Source organism: Octopus sinensis, linkage group LG12 (genome assembly GCF_006345805.1).
Source record: "Octopus sinensis linkage group LG12, ASM634580v1, whole genome shotgun sequence".
Classification (NCBI taxonomy): Eukaryota; Metazoa; Mollusca; class Cephalopoda; order Octopoda; family Octopodidae; genus Octopus; species Octopus sinensis.
Window position 1 is genome coordinate 78,165,424 of NC_043008.1, and position 26,555 is coordinate 78,191,978.

The 26,555-nt window shown below is 34.9% G+C and overlaps 3 long non-coding RNA genes across 3 annotated transcripts in view; 2 read left to right on the forward strand and 1 right to left on the reverse strand.

Annotated features, from left to right (window-relative positions):
* Positions 1–26,555, forward strand: part of LOC118765680 — a 64,231-nt gene that overhangs the window by 23,003 nt on the left and 14,673 nt on the right. The gene's annotated exons all lie outside the window — the stretch shown is intronic.
* LOC118765677 lies at positions 1,549–3,891 on the reverse strand. Its single transcript, XR_005001546.1, has 2 exons — positions 3,278–3,891; positions 1,549–2,834 (listed from the first exon to the last, which is right to left on the reverse strand). It is a non-coding gene; the product is annotated as an uncharacterized LOC118765677 (long non-coding RNA).
* On the forward strand, positions 3,158–25,435 carry LOC118765679. The gene is made up of 3 exons (XR_005001548.1): positions 3,158–3,287; positions 18,351–18,354; positions 25,424–25,435. It is a non-coding gene; the product is annotated as an uncharacterized LOC118765679 (long non-coding RNA).

Sequence of the window (26,555 nt, forward strand, 5' to 3'; positions counted from 1 at the left end):
TAAGAAAATATTTTGAAGAGATATGAAAAATATTTGAAACTTCATAGACAAAAATTAATAAACAGGAATTTTAATACAAAGAATTAACCTGTCGTTTTATAGACAAGAAAATAGTAAAATATGGTAGCCACGACAGAAACCTTATTTAAGGTGTGCAAGACGTTGAGAAATTGATGTGATACCATCTCATCACTCATTAACATTTAAGTATATGGTAAACAGATAAAACATCCGAGTATACTTACTATTAGTCCTAATGTATTTGACATCAAGGACAATAGAAGAATGTTGCTTGTAAAAAACATTTACTGTGTATAAAAACAAATGCACTATATGGTCGTGCGCATCATACCCACAAACACAATCACACATGCACACATAAACGCACATACATATATATATATATATATGAATGCGTACATATAGGAATGTCTGTATTTTCGTATATAGTTGTAGTTTGTTAGAAGCATAGTGGAATACATAGTAAATTAGTTTTCTAGAAGGCGATAGCAATTGTTAGTGCATTGAACATAAAAACGGTGAGTATACCAAAGGAATTGAAATGTTGCTTTCAAAGTATTAAATTAATCCTGTACAGACTATGCAAAATAATTCTACCAAGGCTACTTAAACATTTCTAAGGCAACATTTTGATATTTTACTATTATTTCTAATATCAAAATTTCTACCCAATTTGCTATCGCCTTCGATAACACTTTTCATACAAACACACGCAGAAAACACAAACACACACACACACACACATGCGCACACATATACACACACTCACACACACACGCATATATATTTGTGAGTGTGTGTATATATATATGCGTGAGTGTATGTGTAATAATGTAGTACATATGTGTACATATAACTAAACATATATCATATATGTATACACACACACACACACACACACACATATATATATAATATATACATACGCAAACGCATATATTCATACCTTGTATACATACGTAGATACATACATACATTTGTACATGCATACATACGTTGAAATATACTTAGATATACATCCATACCCCACCATTTATATGTATATATATATATGGGTGTGCGCGGGCATTTTTGTATGAGTGCGTGTTTGTGTGTGCGCGCACACGTACGTGTGTATGTGTGTGCGGTGTGTGCGTATGTGTGTGTATGTAAACATACAAACATGCGCGTATAGACACTTTGAGGCAAGATAAGTTCATATCCATAGCAACAGCACACATAGTATATACAAAATCGTAGATAACCTTACTTGAAACACAGTTTTGCCCAATCTTTATTTTAAAGTAAAAATATATGTATCAAAATTTAATGTGATAAATGTTGAACCATAAATGCTTTTATCGTTTGCCTGAATATTTCATTATATAATCTTTACAATACTTTGAAATTTACTATTTTTTGGTATAAAATTTGTAATTGAAGGGAAATATGTAAATCATTATCTAGAAAAAAGTAATATATTGAAATTTCAATCTTGATTGATATTTTTATATGAAGTAAATATTTCATTCGCATTCATTATTTTAATTTTGTAGCTGTCATTAAGTGGAGTTTGCTCTTTTGCAAGCCATTCGCTCCAAACCTCCAGCTGATGGTTACCACGAGCTTTTAATGCACTGCATTTTATTCTTCCTCTACCAAAAGACCTAGAAGTAAACTGTCTAGACAATTTTCTATTCCCATTTCAATATTTGTTAATTTTATTCGATCTAAATTTTACTCATTATATCCTTCTCATATGCAGATTACATCCTTTTCCATTTTGAGACCCGTACCTCTTAAACTCTCTCTCCAGCCTACATTTGATAAGTTCATTGACTCCGCACTCCCTGCCATTCCCCTTTCTCACCTAGATATCAGCAATAAAACAGTTCCAGCTAATCTGGAGGATCAAAGTCTCTTTCACTCTCTCCCAAATACATCTGTACCCTTATCGCTCTTCTGAGCCCTCGAAGTATTTGAATTTCATTGACATTATCTCTCCCTGTATTGAAATCATATTTCTCATCCCACCCCTCTCAGAAGTTATTGATTTCTACATTCACAACTTCACATGATTCTTTAATTTACGTCGCACTGATAGCAGCAGTACAGAAACTCAAGTCTTTTACAATCCTCATTTCGTTTCCCCAACTTGTCTCGTGTGCTATACACATCTTAGATCGACTCAGATCTCTTTCTCACATCCTAAACTAAGGTATTTAAAACTATAAACTCCCTCCGCACTATGATGTTACCTGAAGACTCTCCCAACAAATTTCATTCATATACTTCACAGAACCTTCTACATCCTACGCTCCGTGTTATTTCAAGCTAGCCGACTGATTTTATGATCTGAATCAAACTCCACCAGTTTTATGTAGTTTACTCATGGCAGCATATGTGCTTCACTCTTGACCTATCAAGCAGCTAGGCTCTTGTGTGATACTTGTCCGTTTATTTGTTGCATACAACAAAAATCAAATACTCCAATTCTTCCAAGAGGTTCTCTCAAACTTGTGTTGCAACTATTCAGAAGAAAAGCAGGGCTTACAATGTGGAGCCAGCCTTAAAAACAGGGTAGCAATTACCCAGAAATGCCACATATGCAAGGCCATTATCCGGACCAAGAATGGTAACTGTGTTTCCTACACTTCTCAAGTTACCTCGCCTTCTAAACTACAGTCGATTATTTTGGTCCTTTACCAAAAGAATTCCCGGCAACTTTATATTACCTTCTCTCCTCCACTACATACCAGCGTTTTTCAGCCAAGACCACAAGTACTTACTTAGCAAATCTCTTTCTAGCCCTTTCCCTTATCCAGGTCCACCACCTTATAATCACAGACGCCAAATACCTTTTGTCACTTGAAACCAGCTTGGTTAGAATCTTGACGGTGTCCTTTCAATTAACCTCAAACACTTCACCCCATAATTAGCACTTATACCTACACCAAATACCTGAATCTCTCCCTCTCAACAGGTATTTACTCTGATCTTTGGAAACACACTACAGTGTGGCCCCTAGGTAGACAACTGCTTTGACACTGCTGACTGTCGCACTAATGCACTCACTTCTAACATCTTTGAGGTAATGGCGTCTGCTGTTATAAATGACATCCTACAGAAACATTGAATCTCTCTATCCTTTTTTTAATTACCACTACTGCAGTTTCGTAAACCTAAATCCACTAGTGACCTACTTATGGTTCTGTTGTCACCCTCGACATCAGTAAGGATTTTGACTCTGCGTCACATGCGAATCTCCTATCGAAACGTCTGCCTATGTTTGCTATTTTTTATATCGGTAGCTTCCTGTCAAATTACATTATTGCCACATATTGACAGAGCACTTTGTTGTACATTCTTTTAAATATGGCATGCACTGGGGTTCGATTTTGTCCCCTTCCCATTCTTTTCTTGCTAAATATCAATGACTTGCCGTCACATCGAACAAGACCATTCTTCCTAAATGACACTGTCCTTCATTCCTCCGTAACATTGTCCATCCATGCATTACTTACTTGCAACCTAGATATCACTTTCAAAACATATAGTAACTCTATGATTCTACGAAGAGACCTCAAAAGCACCTCAAATGATGATATACAAATCTCGTACTTTTCAAAAGGTTGAAGGTTCAAACGTTACTCATATTAAGAAAACGTCAGCGCATCACACCCACTTATTCATGAACAGCACTCAACTACAGTTCTCACAATTTTTCGGTCTCACTATTACTGAAAAACTCTCCTGGCGAAAGCACATCCTTAACACAGAACAATACACCATAGACTGGTTCTTCTATTCAGAACACGAAGATTCTTCAGATCACAGCAATTATTGTCACACTATAAATCTTAGGTGAAAACCACTTTAGAGCTTCTCACGCATATGTAGGATGGTGCAGCTGCTACTGTTGCTGCTACTCCTCATACAGACATCCAAGGCTACATCCAGAAATGGCACCCAACTGACTGGCTTCAAACAATACACAGATACATTCCGGCCTCTGGCCCGAAGCCATACTGCCACCTCATTCTACCTATTATACCGCTACTATAATTATACCCCTAATCAGAACTGGTTGGGTTCTTGCCAGCTTCACTCAAATATTCGCATTCTATTTGTTTCCCCTTTACTCATTTCCCGTGTTGTATCTAGCTCTAAATCAAGTAGTATTTACTTCGCACAGTCCTTCTGCACTCACAGATTTCCTACATATTCATATGCTTTCCCTATGTGTTGACTTACCAACCTAGGAGGCCTGCAAAAGCCATGGACATTATCCTTTCTTCCACACACTTCAAGTAAAGTAAAGATCTGCTGTTTATCTTTGGTCATTTCATATTTAAAACATAATCTTGTCCATACCGATATGTTTACCGCAAACTGTCATTTATATTCTATATGATTCATTTAGGTGTTAAATTTCATTTAACTGAGTTTCCTCAGTTTTCTCTTAAGAAATACTAATTTACGTTGTTTTATAATTACACAAAGCAAGCCTTTTCTTTATGACAGAGAAGACGTACTAGGACTGTTATATCTATACCCTCTGTAGATATTAAAGACCACACATTTATTATACAACACGTGAGACTTATGCTGCAAGCATGACAAATATTCGCTTAATCTTAGGAAAATTATTTCTATTTTGAAGTTCCTGCCTGAGTTTCATGACTGAAACTCCCAAAACTTTTAAAGTTCTCCTTTCTTCTGAACTTCCTACCATGAGGTTTTACTATTTTATTTTCAACATTATACTCTGATGTATCTCCCTTGTGCTGTTTAAGATTCGCTACTTCCGAGATATACTGTAGAGGATTTGGCACTTTATTTTACTGAGTGATGTAAAATCGATTGTCTGAGAGGTTTTAGTGAAATTAAAGTTAAATATAACCGACTTTGATTCTATTTATGCAACTATATCCACCATTTACAGCAACCAATAATACAACGTTTATATTTCAAAATATCGCTTCTGTCAGCAATTTTTGTTTTTGACCAAATAACCTACTTCGAGAGATACTTGTAGAAGTTATCATACTTACGTAACAATAGTTACGTAAGTATGATAACTGAAGTTCAACCTGTCAGTTGATATGATAACGTATACTTCGATTTGAAGTTTTAAAATGATTAATTGATAATACTTCGAACAATTTACATTTTAAAATACATATCATATGGTGTTTTAAGCAATTCTTTTATTTCTTTTGAAGTATTTTATTTGAATTTAATGCTTTGTAGAATTAAAGCTATTAATACTAAATAAATAGTTACACAAATTTAGTTATTCTAATTTTCGTAACTTTAATTAGATGTTCTGAGAAAAACACGTTTTATTTTCCATTTAACAATAACCGAATAAATTTTTAATAAAAATATCTATATTATTTCATGATACATTCTCTGTTAGGAGAAAAGGAAATATCCTCAAGCAGGAGATCTGGGGCAGAATGCTTGCAATAGTGAACTCTGATAAAGGCACCCATGGGCCAGGTAGTGGTGTTAAACCGAGCGACAGATTAAAGTGGATTAATATATTGACATTCTTAACTGACTGATACCAAAAATTATAAACTGTCGTTTTAACACTTAACACTTACCTACCTGAATTCAGGAAAGTTAATATTCAAATATAGATTGCAAATTGAATTTTGACTAGCAAATCAATTTTACTAATACCATTTTCATATAGTTTTTAAGAATCCATTAAATAATTTTATTCAATCCAAATTGTGCGAAAAAAGTCAACAACAGTGGATCGAAAAATATATTTTTTTTTACCTATAAAAAATATGTTATATCTTTTTATGGATGTGCTTTGGTGGGACTGAACATCAGTTTTACTCGTGGACAGCTTATTTTGTTTCATTTCCTTGAACTTTTCCCTATCTCTCAATAGATAATAGGGCGGCACTTTTACTACTGGATTTATAAATGTGGCATATTTGTATAATAGTTTGTTTCGATTATGTCTGTGATAGGTGTGTTTAGGAAAAAGGCAGCTATATAAAATTATCACTATGAGATATATGATTTATATATATATATATATACATACACATACACACACACGTACACGCACACAAACATATACATTCACACACGCACACACACACACACACACACACACACACACACGTACACACACACACACACACATATATATATATATATATAACTGTTTTATAAACAGTTGCATCTTATACAGAAATCTGTATTTGTTATATATTTGTTCAAGTAGTCCTTACAATATTCTTTCGTTAAGAGTGCCCTACAGAGTAAGATAGGGGCTGTTTGAGTGCCAAATGCACGAAACGGTTTGGAATCTCATTTGAAGACGTTGTATTCATTTATGATGTTATGTCCCTAGGGAAAGACGCGAATGTTGCACCATTCCACTGTTCCATAAGTTTTTTTATGTTATATTTCCAGATATTGAACATTTTCTATAAAAAATGTACACGTTTACAGAAAACTTGGTGTAAAGTGACAACAGGTTGTTCTGTCCACTACATATGTACCTTAGGGAGCTGGATCAAAGCTGACCTAATGTTATACAACTACTAGATGGAGTAAGTCCATCAACTTGAATGTATAATCTGTTCAATGTGAATGTACAAAGCCATTGTTCCAATGAATGTTTTCAAAATGATTAGTTATATAAAATAATTAAAAAGTACATCTAGGTTATTTCATCTTTGGATGTCGTTTCTTCCATGGAATTCGTTTAACAGCAAGCAAAACCTAAAGTATGTACAGATGATCTTCGTCTATGTATATTTATACATACTTTTTGGTATAAATATATTTAGACGTATTTTTGTCTTATAAATAAGTAATTTGTATATTTATATATATTATATTTGAACCTAATTCTAATCAGAAGACATAAATGGCATATGTGAATTGAACGTTTTTGAAAACAGGAGACAATAATTTCTAATAAAAACACAAAAACTGCGTTTCAAATAACTGCTAAAACTACCATTTTTTTTTTGTAACTGTTAAAATGTCTTAAAGTAATAACTAACTCATTGTATAAATGGGTACAAATTTTCTGAATCAATTGAGAACTATCTCTTTGTTAAATTAAGACAACTATTTACATCGTTTTCCTTATTTTGCAGTGAAAATGTCGCAAAATATTTCGCCTTATATATTTTCTCAATTATTTAATATTTCTCAGTCTTTTAATAAAGTTATTTGTCAAATGTCTTCACCGCATGGGCAATCCTCCCATGCGGTAAATAATGGTCATATTTCTGTGGAAATCTCCTCCATTTCTATTGTTGGAAGAGTATTCATCCTCTCTAGACGCTTCTTCTCTCTTTCTAGCATGGTAATAGACATTTTCCTTCCGTAATTCTTGTAAATAACGCTATCTTGCGGCCGTTTGACAATGCGAATACTCTCTAAGTTTTTTGGCGCATGTCGGTAGCGTGGTTCCATCGGTTCTAGAATCCGAATATTGTCCCATTTTTTAAGGAATACTACTACCGACACAATCCACACAATAACCACGAGGCTTACAAAGACGATTTCTTCAGCTTTTAGGGAAAATTTCTCAGGAGCAATCAGTTCTCGACCTGAAACAAAAAAAATAATTGGTCAGAGCTTATTTTGAAATAATTAATAATTTCAAAAACATATAAAGCAGTGAATGATTATGAAAATATAGTTAGATAGCATAGATTGACATGTAAAATTTAGTTGAAAAAATAAGGAATAATTTGTTTTTCTCATTAAGAACTGCGAACCTTTTTGGAAGGGATTTTATACAAAACATGGAAATGGAAAAGGAAAAAATTAATATTTACATCAATCAAGTGACGTGTCGATTATACACAATGTACACATAGCTACTGTGCGTATATTGTACAGGATATTTAGTTTACCATGTACATGGTTACGAAGTAATCAATGGTAATGTGCATCTCATATCTCCTTCATCAAGCACAACATCCCCAAATGAGATAATATATCAAAAAATCTTAAATGAATTCTTTATTATCGATTAATTAATGCCAAGAAACTTTTCTTTCAAAATTTTCTGGCTCTTGCTCAGTTTTCTCATTTGCTATTAATTATAAGCGTAAGTCAGCCTGCTTTATTCATATGGCCCTAATCATAGCAATGTTAAATTTAATTAGATTAACTTGATTGGATTAATTAAATATTTACGCAGACTTTTGAGCATTTAAAAAATTTCCTAGCCAAATTCATTTCTCTTTATTCAAATATACTCACAAATTGAATACCAGAAATAAATTCACAATTCTCTCCCAGTTTTCTATTTTGCTTCAGTTGTCTCGTGAAATAATCAATAAGCAACGTATCCCCCGACTGAAAACTGTTGTTATCATTATTGATTTGGATGTTGACATTTAGATACGAATGGTAGATAGTTTCAAATACATTCCTAAGAAGTTTGGAAGAAATGCCAAATTGTAATACACTTAAAACTAAAATAAAACGAGAGTTGTAATTTATTTTATCTTTTTATAGTTCAATCTATAAAAATGCGTAAGCCCATGGATCTTGCTGACCTTCCGAAACCAGTGACATTGGAGCACCCTACGTTCCTCTTAAACCAGTTGCAAAACAATGACCTGATGGAAATATGTACAAAGAGGAAATTCCAGACTATTATGTAATGAGAGGAGACTTGTGAGTTTGGAGTCCCTGAGTGAAGGTGGCGTGAGGCCAACCAGCACTGAAGAGCAGGGGCTACTATAGTAGCAGCAGAAAATACAGAGAAGAGAAAGCATGTTTGTGGATTTGAGACACAAGGATGCAGTTTAGAACGTCTGCATGTGTATCTGTAACACCGTCCCAGGTGTGGCAACAATTTGCCATCAAGCACAGCTTCAAATGCAACATTAATGTCGCCTCTGAAATTTGTAGACGATCAGTAGTTTTTGGAAGCAGAAATATTCTCTGACTCTGATGGGTAATGCCAGTATTTGCGATATAGTTTTTGTTGATGATGTGTGTTTATCAGAAAAATGTGTGTTTATCAGAAAAATTCCTGTGTTAATTAGACTTAGCATTTGAAGTGATTGTGACGGTTTTCATTGTGTACCGTTCGTGTTGAGGTGGCGTAGATGCTTGAAATGTGAAGGGATTGTCTTTTTGATACTGAAGGCGGCATGATACTATAGAAAGATGTTCTCGAGCTCTCTATTCAGGGAGTCAACGAAGATTTGGTGGGAAATTTCTACAGTGCTTACGGGTGAAGCCTGGTTAGGTAAACATATAAGATATCTGTTTAGAAGTGGGAGTTGTTTGAAGGTGACGGAAAATAGGTGCAAGGAAGAAATGCCATAGAAAACCGAACTCTAGCCACGTCAGAGTGAAAATTGGACGGATGAGAGGAGTAGGTATATCAGTTCAATCTTCAGTAGAGTAAGAAGCAAGCAACGAATGAATCCCAGAGATGGTTTTGTTAGATTAGCGTGAAAAAACTTTACTGAAGTTGGGAGCACCACGACTACTTTCACTATGAGATTTCTTGAGGGTAAGAGCCTACTGGTTTGTTATATGAACATAGATTTTCAGCAATCTGGCTATATAAAAAAGAAAAAAAAGGAATACGCTGGATGCTAGACAAGTAAGTCGTTAACTGTTGTCTCCAACGTCTTTAACATATTAAAATTGGGATGGGACGCTTGTCGGCAGAGTGAGTGTAGTTGTTCATCTGAAGAATGAGACACTCTATAAGTTTTCAAATATGGGATGTTTCACTGAAGAGAAAAAAAAATTGTATCAATATCTGAATCCGTTTCTTTACAATTATATAAACTTGATACCTATACTCACACAGGTACATACGTATATATTTAAATATGCAATCTGATGAACCCTATTCTTACAAGAAAATAAAGTGTATTAATATGGAAGTACTAATAAATTATATACATTTGCAAATACTATGATATGTATATATAAGCATGTTTTCAAATTTTATCAAGACTGTAGTTAGTTACAAACTTCAGTAAACATTCAAACAATAATTTTTCTGTCATTTCCAGTTTTTCCTTAGTTCGATTATTTAATACTTAGGCAGGCAAGACGGACAGATAGACAGACAGACAAACAGATATACAGACAGACAGACAGACAGACAGACAGACAGACAGACAGACAGACAGACAGACAGACAGATAGATAGATAGATAGATAGATAGATAGATAGATAGATAGATAGATAGATAGATAGATAGATAGATAGATAGATAGATTCTCTAATTTCTTCTGGAAGAGATTCATGCATTGGTAAACAGTCAAGGCGTTGGAGACCATGAAGATTAAACTTGTAGTTATGAAAATGGTAGCTGATACAGACTACTGGAAGCCATCTGAATATTGGAAACGAGTTACCGGTATCATAATGGTTATGGTCGGCTGTCAAAATGCCGGTATTATGGCTGCTACTCAGTGCTCCGTGAACCTTGTAAAGGCTGTAAGACGTAATATGAGAGCTGTAACGGAAACTGCGTATAGGGAGGGAAATAGCAGGTGTTCTAACTGCGTTTACACGCAAGAATCCATCCCCACACCTTTGAACAGGGCCTTAGGCTCAATTCAGACAGCAACGGGAAGTTGCTAGAGACTATAGTACTACAGTTAATCCCTGGTTGAAGAAGGTTACTTCTGGAAGTCTATATGTGTGGCAGCAGGATTCGGCTTCTTGACGTAGCTCCAGAAAGAGTCAGAAGTAATTGTCGGAGAATTTCTACCACTACTCCACTCCTAATTTGTGGCCTCTTAACTCCTCCCATTGTAAACTCATGGCTTATTATGTGTGGGTGTGGTTGAGATAGACACCAAACGCGCTGTCTATAACACCAAAGCCGAGCTGGTGACCCAGATGAAGGAGGTGTTCACAGATTTTCCCAGATACACAGGTGATGACTATATGCATCAGGTTCCGGAACTGTGTGTTCAGGATGTAGCGAAAGCTGATGGCCGTTACTTTGCGTAAACTGTTATCTCCCAGCCATTATGTAGTTAATATTTTTGATTTTTTTAAAAGATACATTATTTTTGAATGGGATATTTTTCATTATGTGTATGCAAACTGTCAAAATTAGCTTGAACACCTAGTACGTAAGTATGAATGTATGTATGTATGTATGTATGTACGTATACACACATGTATGTACATTTATATATATATATATATGTATGTATATATATAAATATATATATATACACATATATGCATGTATATGTGTGTGTGTGATGCAATGTAATTTGTTACGTACAACAAATATGATAACCAGACAACAGTAAAAAACAATGTAACGAACTAACAAATCTCTTTACGAAACAGCAATCAATAATTGCGGGTGTTTGCGACTCATATACTTCTACTCATACATATACATATGTGACGACTAAAAGAAGCAATGTGGGGAAAAGCTACGTATATCTGTGTGCGTCTGTCTTACTATATGTATGTGAGTGTATGCCACAGTGTATGTATATGTGTGTGAGTGTATGAGTGCATATGTGTCTGTGACTGTGTGTGTGTGTCCACGTTAGATACGTTATAAAACGCACATTTACACATACATATGCACATATTCACATATGACGACTGACATGCGTGAATGTATGTCTATGTGAGTCTGTCAAATTATATGTATGTGACTGTATGTGAGAGTGCATGTGTGTGTATGTGTGGTAATTTTTATCTTCATTTGGATTAAAACACACGGTCTATGCATACATATACATGTGACGATAGACAAAAACAATGAGGTGTAAAGTTATATATGTTTGTAAGTGTCTGTCTTACACTATGTATGTTACTGTCGTCGCATTTTCTATATCAGTGTGTATGTCTGTGTGCTTGAGTGTTTGCGTGTTCGTTAGGTACGTTATTAAACACTAGCACACATTTATACTAAAGCTGGGTGTCCCCATTATGTTGCTTAGGAACATAATGGAACTCGCTTAATTGTTACTTCCACTAAGCCCCATGTCCTAGAGGCAACAATCGTAACAGGTACTCACAAAGGAGAAAATGCTTTTATTCCGAAAATTCCTCCCATACCTACAGATGTTCTATTTGAATTTAAGAGGTTTCAGTTTCCAGTCAAACTAAGATTTGCTATTTCAATCAACAAATCTCAAGGTCAATCCTTTAAGGTAGTTGGACGTGATCTCTGTATTACATGCTTCACCCGCATGCTGCTTGCTCACGAGTTGGAAGCAGCGATAATTTATTCATTTGGACACCTACAAAAAGTTACACAATCAACACTGAGGTGTTTTAAGATTGACAGATTTTCAGTTCTAACTTCTATTAGCATTACAATTTTGATTTTTTTAAATAAAATATAGATGTTTTTAAATAATTATGAGAAAAATGTATCTTCATATTGCTTATTAATCTGAATAACAACAGCAGTAAGCTGGGCAACGCCCGGTCATTCAGCTAGAATATATATATATTCTCTGCGAACAGATCTGATTTTGATTAGTCAAAAAATTGATGACGTTTTACCCCAGTGGTCAAGCTTGTCGCCATGCTTGATTGGTTTCCCTACAAGATACAGTTATGGGTCAGGTCTAATTCTGATTCGTTAAAAAATTGATGACGTTTTTCAAGAACATGGATTCTATTGATTGTATATAGCATGGACTCTATTGAATGTATGTAACAATTATCAACTATTCCATTATACTTTTTATGTATATAGCATGGACTCTATTGAATGTATGAAACAATTATGAACTATTTCCTTATACGCTTTATTATAAAAAAATTCTTTTTGATAAGGTTCGTTATTTCAAGAACCGAAACATGTAAAAATTAAAATTTATCTAATATAGTGGCATTTTCAAACTTCTTTTTTACAAATATATACCCACTCGTATACGATCCAATCTTATTGTAAATATATATATATATATATATATTATATATATATATATATATATATATATATAAAGGGGCAGGCAACGGGTTGCTTACCCACATACCGAAAAATTAGAAATAGCAATCAAAGACTGTTTATTTCTATTTTCGACAAATAAGACTCCATATCCATGTAATTGACATATGTAAAACAGAAGGAAAAAATAACGAAAACAGAGTCTATGGGTTAGTTACGGACGCGTTTCTGGATTAGAATTATAAATCAATTCATTACCTTTCTCAACGTAACACTCCACTCAGATAGATTTCTCAAATGCTATACATATCCTCCGCTTCCCGAGCCAGCGTCATCGGAATAGTAGAAGATAGCTAGCATAGGCTAAATCCATATAGATGAATGAATTCGTACTTTCCCTCCAAAATTTTACCATGTACGTCGCAAAAATAGTTCCTTAGAAATAGAACTATGGATTGTCATAAGGGAGTGAAAATTGCATTATTAATAATATAAGGATAAATAATTATTAATTAAAAAAAAAACCAACAATTATTTTCGGGGATATTTCGGTATGTAAATATAACCATTATCAGTAGGAACTTTCTTAAAAAAATTCTATATATATATCAATAAAAAGGGGAAGACAACAGGTTATTTATATATATATAACTTTTTTTAAAAAAGTTCCTACCGATAATGGTTATATTTACATACCGAAATCTACCAGAAAATAATTGTTGTTCTTTTAAAAGTTGATAATTATTTACCCTATGATATATATATATATATATATATATATATATATATATGGTAAGGCAATTCGTTGCTAAACCCTTTATTGCTTAGTATTACTTATATATATATATATATACGTACATACATTCATACATACATACATACATACATACATACACACATACATAAACACACACACGCACGCACACACACACACACACACATATATATATATATATATAGTTATGGTATATTCCGTTAGGAACGTGGCAGAGTACAGTATAAAGCTCGTCCACTCTCAGAATTGCCCAATACTATCCTGTAGCATTATTATACACTTCCAGCTTTATGTTTGGGTATTCGACGTGTGTGAATATAAAATTGAAGAAATTGGAATCAACAAGAAGGAGTACAGTTGGGCAGTTATTTTTTAATCACTACAGTTGTTTCCACTCGTAGGTTTCTTTTTGTGTGAGTCTGTAAGTGTATGTGTGTATGTATCCGAATGTATGTGTATCTGTGTATATGTGAGTGTATTTGTGTGTGTATACAGTCATATACACATAGGTTTGTTTGTGTGTGAGAGGTTTGTTTGTATGTGGGTATCTGTGTGTGCATGTGTGTATTTATCGGACCACTGAATACTGAAGGTCAGCAACTAAAATTTGCATTGAAAGTCAATCCTGAATAACAGATCAGCGATCAGCCGGTACCAAAACAGCCATCCACTACCACTCGTAATAGTCCAGAAAACACACTCTGACAGCAAACATCATAAATCTACCAATTACTGCAAAATTCAAACCAAGACGGACGGATAGGATGGCCTTGAAGTCGAGGATATCAAACTAACGGAGACAACACTTGAGGAAACACAACTGGACCTCATTATGCAAACAGTTGCATAATCAAATACCTGTAGTTTTGGAGAACCACGTTGGGTAGAAACAATTGTAGTGATTTGAAAATAACTGTCTAATCCTACTCCTTCTTGGTGACTTTAGTTTCTTCTGTTTTATATAGATATATTATAATTGTATGTGTGTGTGTGCATGTGTGTGTGAGTGTGTGTGTGTGCATGTATGTGTGTATATATTGACAGACAGACAGATAGGCAGATAGATAGATAGATAGATAGATAGATAGATAGATAGATAGATAGATAGATAGATAGATAGATAGATAGATAGATAGATAGATAGATAGATAGATAGATAGATAGATAGATCAGAAAATGTTCAGATGATGCATTATCTTTTTTAACAAGGTGAGCGACTCCGATAAATTATATTTTTCGTTCTTGGTCAAAACACTCTTAGTGTAGAATCTATCCACTTTTTACTGTAAGCAAAGAAGACCAGATGGAACATCGACAAGACTTCTGAGAGGGGCAATTTACTTCAAATAAAAGTCCCATCCATGAAACCAGGTACTTTATAGTAATCTTTTGAGTCTACCTCCACTATAGTCTAAAGAACACTGAGATCCTGTGGACTTTTTTCGTAGCAAGAACGATGTTTTGAGTCAAATGCTTATGTGGGGACCAGCACATGGAAAGCAACCTTGGGGTTGTCTTCCCAGGATATGATCGACCAACTGGTTGAAGACTCTGGTCTACTGAAGACTGGCCTATGAAGAGCAGTGCAGTAGAAGGAATTCTGGAGGATTGGTTCACGGTGTTCTTTTGCGGTAGGTAGGTAGGTAGGTAGGTAGGTAGGTAGGTAGGTAGGTAGGTAGGTAGGTAGGTAGTTAGGTAGGTAGGTAGCAGTTATGCACTGTTTACAATCGTATTCCGTTTACGTAGTGATAAAGTTTTCTCTTAAAATAATCGGTGTCAGATGTCAGAATCTGAGAAAAAAGTTATTTTATACAAGAGTCAGAGTTTAAAACAGCTTAGAAATGTGCAAGAAAAACCTCTCAATGGCAAAAACCCAAAGAGAGCTAATAGTGCCAATGTTGACAAAGCTTTTACCCATCAATGGTTAGTGTCTTCTGGCTTAAAATCAGAAACAGAAGGGTTTATCATAGTAGCCCATGATCAATGCCTACCTTCAAGAAACTACCAGGCCAACATATTAAAGAACGGCAGTAGCCCAACATGTCGTGTATGTCAAGAAAAAAATGAAACCATTGATCATGTTATCTCCAAGTGCAGACTTCTTGCGCCTACAGAGTATCTCGTCAGGCATGATAGAGCAGCACAATATATTCACTGGGTATTATGCAAAGACCTGGACCTGCCCCATGATAAAAACTGGTGGGAACACAAACCATTTGTAGTGGTTGAAAATGATCACATCTCACTTCGCCATTCAAACTGACAGAAAGATAGATGCGAATAGGCCAGACAAAAATCATGCCTCCTCATTGATATGATTACCCCAATCGACATAAATGGATCTCTCAAGACCTACCAAAAACTGAACAAATATAAATATCTTGAAATAGAAATTAGTAAAATGTGGAACCTGATAACTAAAACAATACCTGCTGTCATACGTGCACTAGGAATGATAGCAAAAGGGGCTGATTCCTACCTAGCTCAGATACCAGGGAACCCGAAAATGATCGAAACTCAAAAGATAGTGTTCATGGGAACTGCCAATATCCTATGTAAAATAAAGTCTATGTAATCTCAAATTTTAAAACTCATAATCTTCTTATGTTTTGTTAAACATTGTCAATAACAATACTGTGTTCAAAACCACATATATGAGACCCTAGGCATAACACCAACATAAACTTCTAACTTGTCTCTGGGTGAGACTTGAAGCCAACTTGTACAAAAACAAAGCAAACGTTAAACATAATAATAGTCAAACATACAAAAAAGTCAAACATATAATATTTATGATGATGATGATAATAATAATAATAATAATAATAATAATAATAATAATAATAATAATAATAATAAGTTATTATTATTGTTGTTGCTGTTGTTGTTGTTGTTGTTGTTATTTTTGCTGTTGTTGTTGTTATTCAGTAGTCTTTTATTATCACGTGCTTTCATTGCACTGCCAAGCGCAGCTCTATGTGCCTAGGGTATGTGTTGTGGTTTGTTGCAATGCTCATATTTTTACTGTATTGAAAGTGCTTTACGCAGGATGTGCGCGGTGCCTAGTGGTGCTATTTTCTGTGTTATATATACTTGTTAGTCCTGGAGTTTATTTTTATGTATTTATCTGAATAGTTTTTTTCATCATACCTAATACGCCCACTATAATAGGAATTGTTTCTGTTTTCAGACTCCATATTCGAGTTACCTCTATTTCCAGATCCTTGTATTTTGAAAGTTTCTCTATTTCTTTTAGAGAAACATCGTTATCTGTTGGTATTGATACATCATTTAGAAAGCATTAATTTCTCTATTTGTATGTATTGATATATCCCAGAGTATGGTTCCTTTCTCATTCATCATCATCATCATCATCATCATCATCATCATCATTGTTTAACGTCCGCTTTCCATACTAGCATGGGTTGGACGATTTTGACTGAGGGCTGGCGAACCAGATGGCTGTTCCCAGGCTCCAATCTTGATTTGGCAGAGTAGAAAGCTTCCTAAAACATTAAATACAATGTTATTTCAATCTAATCTGAAGTTAACTCATTTCATTAATCCTACTAAAGTACTTAACAATGTAATAAACCTCTATTCCTTTTATGCTATAGTACTGAAATATTTAATTTTGCTTTTAGATGCGACACATTCCAACTGCTGGTCGAATATTAAACTGCAGTCGTCAGAAGATATTATTATGTCCTCTAGCTAGTGAATTAGCAAAATAAAGGGTGCAGTATTCATTCGGAAGATTTTTAAGATTTAAAGTAAAACTGATTTGTTAATGTTTTAAATAGAATAAAATGTTTCATAACAGATTCTGACCGGAAGTTAAAAGTCTGAAATAATATTGTCAAATGTAAATTTCATTAAGGATAATAATATGAATAAGTCCATTTAATTGAAGTTTAGTGTAGTGAATCAGTCCCAATTATGGGACTATGTAGTGTAGCGTATACAAGTATGCTCGTAGTTTGATTAAAGAGGCGGGAATATGAATTAGGGAGATAAAGTTAATCAGAAAGAAGCGAGAACTACGAGGATAAGTCAAACATTATACGGTCTCTTGATTCTGTAACTTGTTACAACAAAAGCAGAGGTTGAACAGTGGTCTACAAGATTGCTTATTCCATGGGTGAAGAATCTTTTTGGCTGCTTCGGCGCTTCTTCGTCCCTAGCAAATCGACGACCTCATAAACGATGTTTGAGTGGTCCAAAATGTGATAGTCGGAAGGGACGAGATCTGGACTGTATGCAGAGTAGTCCAGCAACTCGAAATCAAATTTCTCGATAGTTTCAACGGTGTGGATGGCTATATGTGGGCGTGCATTTTCGTGCAGCAATAACACTTACTTTGACAATAGACCTCAACGTTTGGTGCGAATTGCTGGTTTCAGTTTGTTGGCCAGCATTTCACTGTAGCCTATACTAGTGAAAGACACCAAAGCAATGGCAATCCGGGGAGATAATCTCAAATTTTAAGAAGGAAGACGAGGGAATGTTCTAATTACTGAGGCATCTCCTTGTTGAGCCTTCACGGCAAACTCTACGCTAGGTGTCTGGAAAAGAAATGCAGGGAAATTGTCGACTGAAAGAACAGTATGGACGCAGTGAACAGTAGGCCTTCAAGAAATCGTCGAAATATTGCCAAGAGGCGTACGCTTGCTGTGTGGAGTTCAAAAGTGCATTTAACCGCATATTGTGGTACACGTTATAAGGGCTATTCAGGACTTTGAGATTAATGAGCAACTCCTGGCTGCCGTAAGTCCCTATACAAATGCTCAGATGTTTGTATTCGATTAAATATTGTAACCTTACAACATGGGTGTTAAACTTTGGAAAAGTGTGTCTGGTCACTTCGTCTTTTCATAATTTTAATGAACTTCATTGACATGCACAACCCTTGTGGAAGTGGTATCACAGTCGTTGGGTGTAAGATCGGTCAGTTGATATTTACAGACATAATGGTGATACGTGGTTCGTCAGACGGAGATCTCTAGCAAGTACTGAATGGATTCGCTGCATAGTGCTGCAAAGTAGGGGTGGGGATTGATATTGCGAAGAATGTCTCTTCAGTGCACTCTGAATGTTGGGGGATCATCACTAGGAGTAGTTGAGAGGTTTAAGTATATGGGGGCCGCATTCAGGAGTGATGGGAGGCAGGAGGCTGAATTAGATACTAGAAGTATAAGTACTGGCACAATAATGAGCCATCTTCAACATTCATTACTCAAAAGAGGATAGGTTGGTATGAATTTTGGGCAATGACTGAAAGAGTACAATCGGGAATACAAGTGGCCCAAATGGGGGTTCACCTGAAGGGTCTCTAGAGTAACGTTACTTGGGGGTCAAGGACTTTTTTCAGCTCGAGCTGCAACTACTCCACATTTAGAGGTTACAATTATGGGACTATGAACATATGATTAGAGAGTCGAAGAAAATACGGATTTGAAACCAACTGGCAGGAAATTAAGAGGTAGACCAAGAATGGGTTGGTTGCATAACATTTATACTGTCAGTTGGTCACGCACGAAAATCAGTGACAGAACCGAAAAGAAGAAGCGTTTGAGGACTCTTCACTCATGACCCTCCCGTGTTTAGTTGACTGCGAAGATGGATGGATAGGCGGCTAAATCTATTTCTCTCTCTCTCTCTCTCTCTCTCTCTATATATATATATATATATATATATATATATATATATATATAATATATATATATATATATATATATTATATATATATATATATATATATATATGTATATATATATACATATATATATATATATATATATATATATATATATATATATATATATATATGTATATATACAAAAGGAGATATTTCTTTCTAAATAGTTCAACAAGAAATAGAGATTTGTTTTTATAAGGAAAGTGTATCAGAATCTTCGATGAATTAGACCACAGTTCTTTAAAAATGTTTTCGCTTTTGGCTTGCTCACCGCTATCGGATCAGAAACGGCTACCCGCAAGTGCGAGCCCAGTGTATCGGAGTTGCTGTTCCCGTGCAATTTTCCCGCAATCATCCGAGGCAACGCCTTTTCTATTCTGTCTTCTGGAACCATGAGGTGGTCTGAATTACGTACATTCCACTCCTTAGAGTAAAAAGAATGTAGAGACTGAAATAAACAGTAAGGACATCTCTCTTCATATTCTTACATTTTTTTTTTAAACTTACCGTTGTTTATTTGTGGGTTGATATCTGCAACTTCACGATTGTAAGAAATAGTTAATAAGTTCAGAACAGGAGGAGCAACATAAAAAATAATCCAAGCCCAAATATTAAGGTTCAAGCGCTTACGTAAAATCAGAAGACATTTAAGTATGCAACTCAAATTTAGGCAATCAAATTTTAGCTGGTTTCGAATGTTGTGAGTGATGTTCTCATAAATAGAACTGCCATAAGTATATTTGCTTTTAGAAAATAAATTTTCTTTATAGAATAGACAAAGCTTTGAATATATTACTAAACAATGAGTTGTTGCTTTGTTAGACTTCGTGGAGAGATTGGTTCTGGTGGAGGATATGTCAAGTATGTCAAAATATAGAGAAGAAAAGAAAAGCATAACAAACTGTTCATGAATAAATATGAGCAGAAATAACTTTTTTTTAATATTTCTGGGCTTTTCTACAAACATAGCTAAACTAAGCTACTGGGTGCGATAATGGTAATTTTTTGGTGATAAACTTCAAAAATCTTGCCATAATTTTCAAAATTCCGAACCCATTTTCCGCGCTTAAATTACAAATCCGATTTCACTTTACGATGTTGAAAATTTGATTGAAAGGTGTCCAATCTAGGGCCCCCAATGTCACCAAAAATCAATAAAATCCCCGTCTTCAAAGCAAAACAACCAATGTAGCGCCCCATAACGACTCCCAAACAATTTCTCACCTATATTAAGATCACCGTCACAAATGTCTAGGAGTTGATGAGGATAATATATTGAGATTACCATCACTTATGTGTAGCGGTTGATGACGATAATATATTAACATTACCGTCACTAATGTCTAGGGGATGATGACGATAATATATCACATCTGTGACGATAATATATTAAGATTACCGTCACAGATGTCTCGGAGTTGATGTGGATAATATATTGAGATTTTATTCAGGGATCTTTTGAGCGGGATGGGATACTGAACCTGAAGAAAATTCTAACTGGGCCCCACCTGCAAGGTTATTCACTGTTTATCTTGATATAAGATCACCATGTCACGCACATGTGGTTGTGACGCATGTGCCTGGTGTCATGACGGGTAGTCATGATGGGGATATTGGGCTTCGTATAATTGTATCCCAGTGCCACTTTGATGTCATGCGCTGCTCTCTCACTCAATAATAAAGAAACAAATGCTGAGGTTTCTGCCCGCCTGAAGCTTACTTATACTCTTCATCACTCCTCATCATTTGTTAATATATTTAATAGATGCAAAAATGCGTAAGGAAATGGGAATGTATTATTTTCAAGCCCTTCAAAAGTGTAATAGCAGCAAAAGTGAAAATTAACTTCGTTAACTGAGGAATCTTGACTTCCTGGAAACTTATCTCCTGCTCCCATCTTAATCACCGCCTCTTATAAAAATAAATTTAACAACTTCAGAAAGTGATTTAGAGCAGATGGTAATGTTCGGTTTATTAATTCATTTCATTAAGGCATAAATTGATCTTTTTCTATAAATATGTTTGTTACATAAATATGCTTGTTACATAGAAATATATTTTTGATTTTCGCAGTAAATATGTTTTTAAGATTTCAGCAGAATTATTAAGTATAGTAAACAGGCTGGCAGAATCAAAATAAAAGTGTTAATATTTTTTTAACGAAAACTTGTGTACTACCACTTATTCCAAATTATTGATCTCTGATTTTTGGATTAGGTCAGCATGTTCGGGGAAGGGAGTAAGTCGATTACACCGACCACAGTGTTCAGCTGGTACTTATTTTATCGATCATGAAATTATGAAAGGCATAGTCGAACGCGGCAGAAATTCAACGCAAGAACATAAAGACAGACGAAATGCCCATGAGCATTTTGCTTCGCATGCTGACGATTCTGCCATCTCACAGATATTTAATCGACCTCACTCACATGAAAAAAGTGTCCTGTTAGTGCAATCATGCTGAATATAGGAATATAGTAGGAAAAAGGAAATATAATTAATACACGTGTGGTGAGGAGAAATAAAAATATAAAATAAAAAGACTTTTTAAGTATGGTTTCAGGCATCACCTGATTAAGAAGCTCCAAGCTGTATCACATTTCTCTAAACTTTGTGCAGTTGCTTTTCACCATAATTTCAATGCCTTGTGAATGAAATTTGATAGAAGGGAAAATTGTAGAATCTCATTTTTCTGTATACGCAGATCGGCTAAATTTATATAAGTAGGCAATAAAATTAGCGATAAGCTGCTTTGTTGGAACATGCAGAATTAATTCTGCCCAACTTACTCATGCATTCTCTCGTCTCTATCACATAACGGAAATTTCGGTGAAGCGGTGACTGAAAACTTACGAGAACAACGTTATTGTTTACAAGTAAGTAAACATGAATCATGCCTGCTTTGCTCAAAACTGAACTTGTCTAATAAAAAAACGGATTCTTCATTTGATTAATTTTTTTAATAAGGAATTACTCATACCTTGTTGTTAAACACTGGTGATTGTTTTCAAATATTCAACATGACAACTTTGTTAGGAATCGAAAAAATTGTCTTACACCAGTCATATCTTTCTGTTTTACCCAATTGTATAAAAACGGTTCCGATGAAGGAATTTTAACGGCTGCTATGTAAGATATATAATGTTGCATGAACGACTTCATCATTATTAACAAACATACATGTCAATGGCATTATGTGTGAATAGTCACCGTTGAGTTGCTGAAACAATTGTCAACTACAAAATTAAAATATCATAAGCTCCGCGCGCGCGCGCGCGTGTGTGTGTGTGTGTGTGTGTGTAATTACGCATGTAGAAAACGAGAAAAGTTCGCGTAAGTTTTGAATGTGTATTATGTATATACATACATACATACATATATATATATATATATATATATATATATATATATATATATATATATATATATATATATATATGTATATATATATATGTATATATATATATATATAATATATATATATATATATATATATACATACATATTCATGTATACAAGGTCTGATAAATAAGTATCTGGACTGTTGGCATAGTAACGAAGCTAAAGCACGCTGAGTAAAGCTGCTTGGCACAGAATAACCTTGAACTCTACTGTGCATGTGCATTAAGATTTAACGTTCTAGCTCACTCCTGCTGTTTACAGCAATGCTTGGAAGGAAGAAGTGTAGCGTGTGATCATCGCATTGACCATAACAGAGAATGTCATGGCGATACCTGCTCAGAGGCCTACGCAAAATTGCAGAAAGTGTATGGAGAGGAGTGTATGAACTCCACACAAGTGTACCAGTGATTCAAACGTTTCCAAGATAGTAGAAAAATGTCGATATTAACGAACGTTCTCGGAGACCCGCAACAAGTAGAACTGAGAAAAATATCACAAATGTCCGTGTAGCTGTGGAAGGAAATCATCGAATCGCCATCTGTGATATATCAGGGATGTGCAGATTAGTTACGGTTCATTTCACTCCATTATCACAGACGAATTGGGTATGAGATGTTTATCTGCTGCCAAGTTTGTGTCAAAACTGCTTTCACAAGCTCTCCTTAATTGTACCGAAAATGATGAAAACGTTTTGAAAACTTTGCGCAGGCGTCTGAGCAGGTATCGGCAGCTTTTGGTCAAATTTGATGCAGATTCTCTACTCAACTTTTTCTGTCATGGTCAATGCTTATTGATCAGACTACGTATATGATGATGATTGATCAAAAGCAAAAAAAGACACAAGAGGAATAAATTTTCATGAATGCATTTATTAATTTAATAAGGCGGCGAGCTGGCAGAATCATTAGCACGCCGGGCGAAATGTTCAGCGGTATTTCGTCTGCCGTTACGTTCTGGGTTCAAATTCTGCCGAGGTCGACTTTGCCTTTCATCCTTTCGGGGTCGATAAATTAAGTACCAGTTACGCAATGGGGTCGATGTAATCGATTTAATCCGTTTGTCTGTCCTTGTTTGTCCTCTGTGTTTAGCCCCTTGTGGGTAGTAAAGAAATAGGTATTTATTAATTTAATGCTTAATAGGAAAGAGAAAGGATCTTTCACATTTCAGACGTTAGCCCTTCACGAGAAGACCCCAAAAGCAGGAAATGTGGTGGAAAAAAGGAATGAAGAAAAACAAAGAAAGAGAAGAGAAAAAAGGTTTAGCGTCAGGTGGAAATGCGATTTTATGGGGAGGAGGCAAAAAGATAAGAAGAGGTAGTGTGTTGTGCGCATGTATAAGAGTGTGATTGTTCAGGAAAATGACTTAGTCTGTGAGCAGTGTTAGGTACTTGTCATTACCTAGGAATGGGTGCGATGTGAGAGGGCGGTGAGTTTCGGGAAACGTGAAGAAAACCGAAGAAAATGTACGGGTTGATAAAAAGTGAAGAACGGTAAAAGGACATGATGTAACAACTGCCAAGAAAAACAATTTGAGCATGAAAAACATGTAAAATAGGAAGGGTTGTGTGAAAAGGGAAAGAGCATTAAGAAAAAGTTGTTTAGAAATGTTTAGAAAAAGAGTATTTTGCGCAGTTTGAGAGGAAACTAGTGACAGAAATCTAGGTGTTGAGGAAATCCAACAGAAATGGTAAAAGTTCCCGAGCGAGGCCAGAGAGTGAAAATCAAGGGAATAAATTGCAGGGATTGTAATCCAGTGTTGCAGAGAAGTGCATAAATGGTTGAACGATTGGTTAGCAAGGTCCATGGGATGGAATACAAGTGAGAAATAATATAAAGGCGAAAATATTAGTTGCTAGGCCATGCAGTCAATGAAAAAGAAAGAAATAACGTGAGTTTGGCGAACAGCGGAGGCAAAGGGAAATAATGTAGCACAGTGTGCTAGTGTGTGTGTGTGCGTGTGTGCATCTGTGTGTGCATGTCTTTTCTTGTTTGTTTTCCTGTACGTTAGTATGTACGCTTATATGTCGGTGTGTTTCTACGTCGAGTGTACGTGTAGTGTATGTTCGAATGTATAAAAGAGCACGCTGAAGGTAGCAGTGGTTGAACAGTCAGACAACCTGCGAGTCGCAGATAGAAGGAGGTGAGTCAGGGCGAAATTAGGTGTGTGCGTGTGTGTGTGTGTAAGAGTGAGTGAGTTTGTGTGTCAGTGAGTGCACGTGAGCGTATGTTCAAGAGGTGTGCAAATAACACTTTGTACGCTGGTGTGTTGGTGTATGTATGTGTGTGTGTGTGTGGAGCGTGGAAGAAATGTGTTATAGTGTAGGTGTATATAAACAATGTGTGTGTGTAAAGCTGAATGAGATTGTAAGTTATTGTGTGAGAGTTAGTAGGGCGAGGTGTAGAGAAGTGTATGTATAGGTGCATTGTGGGAATTGGTTGCGAAATTGTGCGTTGAGACATATTATATTTGAGGTTGTCATTTTCTCTTCTTGCGAAATAAAGACACGCACTATATATTCGTTTGTCACTTGTTTATTATTGTTATTCATATGGGTTATGTGTGTGTATATGGTGTTAATATCCTTATTTTCATATAATAGTAAAGTTCATGTGACTAGACTTAAACCCACAGTCCACTTGATTGAAATATATAGGATGTCCTACAAAGCTGTAGGTTCTAACAATACATGTCAGTAATTTATGTGGAGCTATCCGGTTTTAGATTCGGTCCAACTGCATAACACTCTGGAAAAGTCTTCTGATATAACCCCGAATTAATACCCTGAGTAAATCTTGCAGGCGGAAATAGCTCGGCAGCCTATGTACATATGTGTGTGTATTATATAAAGTACATATGTATATATGATATATATATATATATATATATATATATATATATATATATATATATATATATATATATATATATATATTATATATATAATAGAAATATTAAAATTACTAAGTCTCTTTAAAAGAGATTACGACAGCGTTTCTGGAAGTTAATAGTTATCGCCATACTAATATGGCATTCTTAAAAATAAGAATAAAGAATTAGTATGGCGATAACTATTAATTTATATATATATATATATATATATATATATATATATATATATATATAAGTAGATAAATGGTATAACAAGGCACCAATATTTACAGGAAAATATCAATCGATATATTACTGGAAAGTAATACATTTATATATATATATATATATATATATAAATCAAAATAAGCAACAAGGATATCCAGAGGAAATGCAGTACTATCGTTTCATGCAACCCCATTTAATTGAACAATGCAATCATTACACCAATTTAAAATGTAGAGCAATCTTCAACTGCACAAGGACATAGAATGTAATTAAATTAGAACAGATGGACACATTAGTATAATTATACCTAAAATCTCCAAGAAGTTAAGGAGATAGGTAAAGAATATTCTCTACTTTAGCGTAGAAGTTACTAAAATTAGAAGACTCTGCCTGCCACTGATTTTTTGTCTTTATGGGGTCAGTTTTAATTCATAGATTAGTTTATCAAATCCCTTGTACATCTAAGGCTGAGAGAACAGAGGGCAGTATCTGTTATGGGTAGGGATGAGTGGAGTGGACAGACATTCTAGTTGGTATAGTCATAAAAAATCAAAGATTTATTATAAACAATATAAGTACCATATTCATCTGAATATATAAATATATATATATATATATATATATATATATATATATATATATATACAGGCATGACAGAAGTAAATAG